Source organism: Dermacentor variabilis, chromosome 7 (assembly GCF_050947875.1).
Source record: "Dermacentor variabilis isolate Ectoservices chromosome 7, ASM5094787v1, whole genome shotgun sequence".
In the NCBI taxonomy this organism is placed as follows: domain Eukaryota; kingdom Metazoa; phylum Arthropoda; class Arachnida; order Ixodida; family Ixodidae; genus Dermacentor; species Dermacentor variabilis.
This window is the reverse complement of record NC_134574.1, coordinates 95,118,432-95,124,431: the sequence shown is the minus strand read 5'-3', so window position 1 is coordinate 95,124,431 and position 6,000 is coordinate 95,118,432.

Here is a 6,000-nt window from a genome sequence, read left to right as displayed (position 1 = left end):
GTCGTCTCAGCAAAACTACCTGGTTTGACCAGCAAACTAAGAACTCGGAGTTATACTCAATAGACCCATGTATAAACTTATCAATGCCGGAAACTCTAAGAGACAACAGAAAATTTGAAACTTTGGTACACCGGCTGCGTCTTGGTACAGCATTTACGAGACACTTCTTGTACAGAATAAAACGTGTCTCTAGTCCGCAGTGTTCTTGTGGCCATCCAGACGAAGTTGTGCATCATCTTCTTCTCGAGTGCTCGAAATACGATACACAAAGAACGGTACTGCAAGCTAATTTGTTTATATTAGACAGAAGACCATTCACTCTAAAAAAGATACTTGGCCCATGGCCAACTGCGGGCCTTCAAAAAAGAGCGCTTCTTGCTCTGAAAAAGTTTTTAGAGGAGACCACCATTTTGGGGAAAAATTAAGTATTGGATGATCCGAATACGCTAAATGAGTTACATAAACGTTGTTCGTGGTGCGTAGTTGGTTTATGTGGTGATCGCAACGTTTACGGAATACGTATAATTCTGTCCTGTACTTGGAGTGTATTACAAGTGTTGTTTTGTGTTTTGGCTGTTCAAAACATCGGACTTCATATATGCGTACGTGGACTGAACTCATGCACAGAACTTTGCGACTCATGTACTGTTGGACTGCATATTTTTTTATTGATCCGGTGTTCTACTGAGTGTTATATTTAGTGTCGCTATTCTCCCTTTTTGCGCAAATTTGTTTCGTCAGCCAAGTGACAAGGAGTAGCCGGTACCACCACATAAAGGCGCCAACCTCTCCTAACATTCACTTCAATAAAAAAAAAGTAGCAAACGCCATCTAAGTACGTGTGCATGCGGGGCGTGGCATGCACACATGAACGCATAAAACTACATGAACGTGAGCGGCACCGGTTAGAAAGCGCCACAGGGTCTTGTCGCCATAGCCGTCTCCTTTTGACCTCGCGTTCTCGCATCGCGGCATGCTCACGGCCGGCACCATGTGAGCGCTTGCTTCGCGCCTTTTATGCTTAGCGGCTTCGTCGACGTTGTCAGTCAGAGTCGGCTTCCTGTTCTTGCAATGCCGCGTCTGCAGGCGTCAGGCGTTTGAATTGCATCTTGCCACGCACATGCAGCACCATACTTTTGGTCCACCAGAACTAACGAAGTAGCCTCTGCGCGTTTTCTGTGCTTTATGGCAATTAGCGTTTCGCTGGAGCTTCTTGTTGGGTGGACTGACAACAGGTGGGGCCATTTTTGCGCCATGTCAAGGACGCGTTGCTTCGCCGTAGAAATCATACACTGGCAGTTGTCCTGCTCGTGCAGTCGTCGCCATTGATTAGCTGTTTCTGATTAGCTGTATTTTCTGCTTAGAAAAGTTCCGCTAGAAGCTTTATCACGATTCCTATCAAGGTAATGCGATTAGCACTCGAGCAATAAAACGACACTATAGTCCTCGTGCGATATTTACTAACCAGCTGGAGTGCTCATTATTAGATATTCGCTGCTTGAGTACAACTGATATTCCCCTGTTTTGCCCCACTTTGCTATGGCACTTGGATTCCAATGTCGCTTAGAAGCACGGTGGCTTTGCTAGCGCTGTGAAATGCCAACTCTATGACAACGAAGGAATGACGAATATGAAGTGGCGTTGATAGAACAAAAAAGCTACATTACTGCGGCGGCATGACGTCAATTAGGTAATCCTTTAATGATCTCAATGAAATATCTATGACAGTGTAAAGAACCTTTCTTAAGGACAACGACATAAAGAACAGTCTTTAAGAACAATTGCAGGACCACAGTGGCATGACAAATACGGTATAAAACGGATGCATGATACCAACACGCTTACAACTCAATGAACCGACTGCAAAAGAATGTCGGTAAAATGCACATTATTGAGGACAGCATGATTACGATGCATTTACCGTGAAGGAACAACGTCGATGGATCGACGAATGAAGTATGAGAATGGTGACATGAAGAAAACAAACAGAATTTACCGAGTCGATGACGATGGCAAAGCGACAGAAGAAGGGCGACATTATGATGACAATAGTGGGATGACGACTTTGGGACGCTGATGGCCTGACTAGGGTCGGATGTCGAACTTCGAATGCAGGCAATGCAAAGACGCCGATGGCATCAAGACGAGAGCGTGTCAGCTAATCAATGGCGATGACTGCACGAGCAGGACAGCTGTCGGAGTATGATTTTCATCGCAACGCAACGCGTCCATGAAATGGCGCTTTCATGACCCCACGTGTTGTCAGACCACCGGCCGAGAAGCTCTAGCGAAACGCTAATGGCCATGAAGCGCAGAAAATGTGCAGAGGCTACTTAGTTACTACAGATGGACCAAAAGTATGCTGCTGCATGTGCGCGGCAAGATGCTACTCAAACACGGGATGCCTGCAGATGCGGCACTGCGAGAACAGGAAGCTGGCGATGACATGAAACTTCGAGGAAGCCGCAAAGCTTAAAAGGCTCGAAGCAAGCGCACACATCGTGCCGGACGTGAGCACGCCGCGGTACAATAACGCGAGGTCAAAAGAAGACGGCAATGACGACAAGACCCTGTGGCGCTTTCTAACCGATGCTATTCACGCTCATGTACTTTTATGCATTCATGTGTTCATGCCACGCCCTAACTAGGGTCGGATGTCGAACTTCGAATGCAGGCAATGCAAAGACGCCGATGGCATCAAGACGAGAGCGTGTCAGCTAATCAATGGCGATGACTGCACGAGCAGGACAGCTGTCGGAGTATGATTGTCATCGCAACGCAACGCGTCCATGAAATGGCGCTTTCATGACCCCACGTGTTGTCAGACCACCGGCCGAGAAGCTCTAGCGAAACGCTAATGGCCATGAAGCGCAGAAAATGTGCAGAGGCTACTTAGTTACTACAGATGGACCAAAAGTATGCTGCTGCATGTGCGCGGCAAGATGCTACTCAAACACGGGATGCCTGCAGATGCGGCACTGCGAGAACAGGAAGCTGGCGATGACATGAAACTTCGAGGAAGCCGCAAAGCTTAAAAGGCTCGAAGCAAGCGCACACATGGTGCCGGACGTGAGCACGCCGCGGTACAATAACGCGAGGTCAAAAGAAGACGGCAATGACGACAAGACCCTGTGGCGCTTTCTAACCGATGCTATTCACGCTCATGTACTTTTATGCATTCATGTGTTCATGCCACGCCCCGCATACATACGTACTTAGATGGCGTTTGCAGCTATTAGCCTTAGACTTTGTGTAACATTCTGACATGTTCCTCTGGCATTCTTTGTATTTATTGCTATATTTCCGTATGAAAGCATGCACCAAGACCAAGCTCCACCTCGAACATTTCGTGTTTGAGGGCATTTCTTCGCATAGTAGCCGCTTGGAAGAAAGTGCAAATATAGATTAATGAATTTTGCTTTATTTCACTTCAGTCGAGTTTCATGTGTTTACCACTATTCTAGGTGTCTGTGGCGGATGTGGAATAGAGTAATCATATGTTGGTTGCTATGTACATTTGACATTAAGCTGTCTTTATCATTTGCTGCTAGATATAATTTAAATATATCAACAAAAACGCAAACGCATTTCTTCAAATTATTTTTCGCACAGCGCTGCTGAATGAATTCCAACCGGTGCTTTCATCGTAAAGTTCATCAACAACCCTATGGCAGAAGCTTCTCTCAAGTCTGTAATATATAGTGCCGAAAAAGAAACTAAATAAAACGAACGCGCCAAAACGTGTGCTGTTATTTCTTCTGAGAGCTTGGAATAATAACGTTGTGAATGAGTAAGCATGTATTTTACAGATTGTGCACGTTTCATCTGAAGCCGGTTTAAGTTCTAGCAACTTTGGTTCGGTAAATTTGGTATGAAATCCTTGTTTTCCATCGTCTGTACCATGCAAATACGTCAGGGCCTCTTACTAATGTAATCCACCTGATGTGAGACTTGGTGTTACGTTCGCCAGCAATATCACTAACTAACTGAAGACTTGTTTTACCAAGTGGAATCAGAACCCAATTTCGAGTAAAGCTGTCTTTCTTGAGCAGTTGAAATATAGCAATAAAGTTCTTTTCGAATAAATGACACTTTCAAATGTTGCCCCTAAATGACTGGTCTTTTTGACACCTTGCAGACACTAAAGAAGTCTGACAATTTTAATTAAATTTTGCAAGTGCAGTGATTGCTCCACGAACAATTTTATGCGAATATCTGCAACGTTTTTATACTTCAAGAGCACGATATATCTTTACGCACGCTGAAATGCGGGCCTCCGAAAATTTTTTCTAACTGGGGACATTTAACGTGCACCCAATGCAACGCGCACGGCTGTTTTCGTATTTTTCCTTCAACAAATCGGTGCCGCCATTGCCGTGATTTGCTCTCGCAACCTCGTGCTTTGCAGTACAACACCTTAGGTGCTAAGCTTCCACCCAGTGCACGCACATTATAATTTTGCGATAGTATTGGCCATGTATTCTACCTTTTCACATGATCTGATCTTATTGGCGTTAATATTTCGCCAAGGACCGCATGTTCATTCTTGCACAGTTCTTCAGTGAGACCTATAACGATCCGCATAAGCTCAGAACTTCCTTTACTTATAGATCCTGTAACTTATCAGCACACTTTGAAGAATGTGTAAGCATTACAAATACTTCGCCTCTGATTGGAAAGAATATAACAAATGCGCATTTTAATGTTCATTGAGGCCACTATGGTAATCGGCCACGTACCGTTTACAAATGAAAACAACGAAAGAAGAAGGAGTTTAGTAATCATTTGCACCGCTTTTAATCTTGCCAGGAAAATTTGTTTCTTCACACATTGCTCTGCACAAGATCACTATTTCAACAAGACGTCAATTTGTAAAATATTGGCCTAATATTACTGGAAAGCAATGCTGATAATGGCTGTGTAACTGTTCGAAACACTTACCTAAATTTTAAGCACACGCAGTATTTACTTCACATGTGTTTACTTTCACACAAACATTTCTTCTTGCATATATCCCATCTTCGCAAAGTTTGAACTAAGCGGCATCAACAGTAAATGCAGCGGGTTAGATTTCGCGCCGCGCGTAATAAAATCTTATAGTGCTTCGGTAACTTTGCCAATGCATAGTTGATGAAAATGCCGAATTTAGGCCACATATCTAGAAGTTGGCGTGCGCATTAGCAATCACTTGGCCCTTAATTTCACAATTTGTAAAACAGTTTTTCTGCATAGTGTGCCATGTACGCAGAGAAGCGAACTAGAAACCTGGTATGATTTATGAAAGCAAGAAAGTAAGGAGGGTTCTGTAATTACATGTAGCGCTGCTAGTAAAACTAAAAGCACAAATGTTTCGCAACGTTGAGCTTACCATTCCGAAATATTTCACCGATATTAAAACAGATCTCTTTTGAAGGTGTCTTAGTTCTTTATAAGATACAGTACACAGTGGCCGTATGACAGTTGGGAGAGCTTGAATATCATTTTTTTTCTTCAAAGGCTGTCTTTTGGCTGCAGCTATGTACTATTATCTGCCGTCGCGCATGCTAAGCCTCCGACTTCAATGAAATATAAACACGGAACTTCACACCGCTCGCTAATGCAACTGAGTGAAAAACGATTTCATGCAGTAATATATGCAATACATTCAATTGCGTGCTGTAATTCTATAATATATAGTATTCTAAAACTATATGCCAATCACAGAATTGCCGTAGAAATTTGACACTTTGTGTACACGCCGCGTATAAACTGCCCACAATTCGCTCAACATATGTATACTGTTCTGTTTTTGATTGATTTTGAGAAAAAACAGAAGTTCGGGCATTTCATATAAGGCTTTCATATAGGCACGAAAGGGCGGCTGTGCAATTTTTAATTAATTCCTGTTTAAAGACTTGGCCGACACAGAGAATCCCCACATTGCATCATATTGTGTGCTATTGTATAAAATGGTATCATCTCGTTGTGTGAGTTCTTATAGGGGCATTAGCAGCTCCGCAG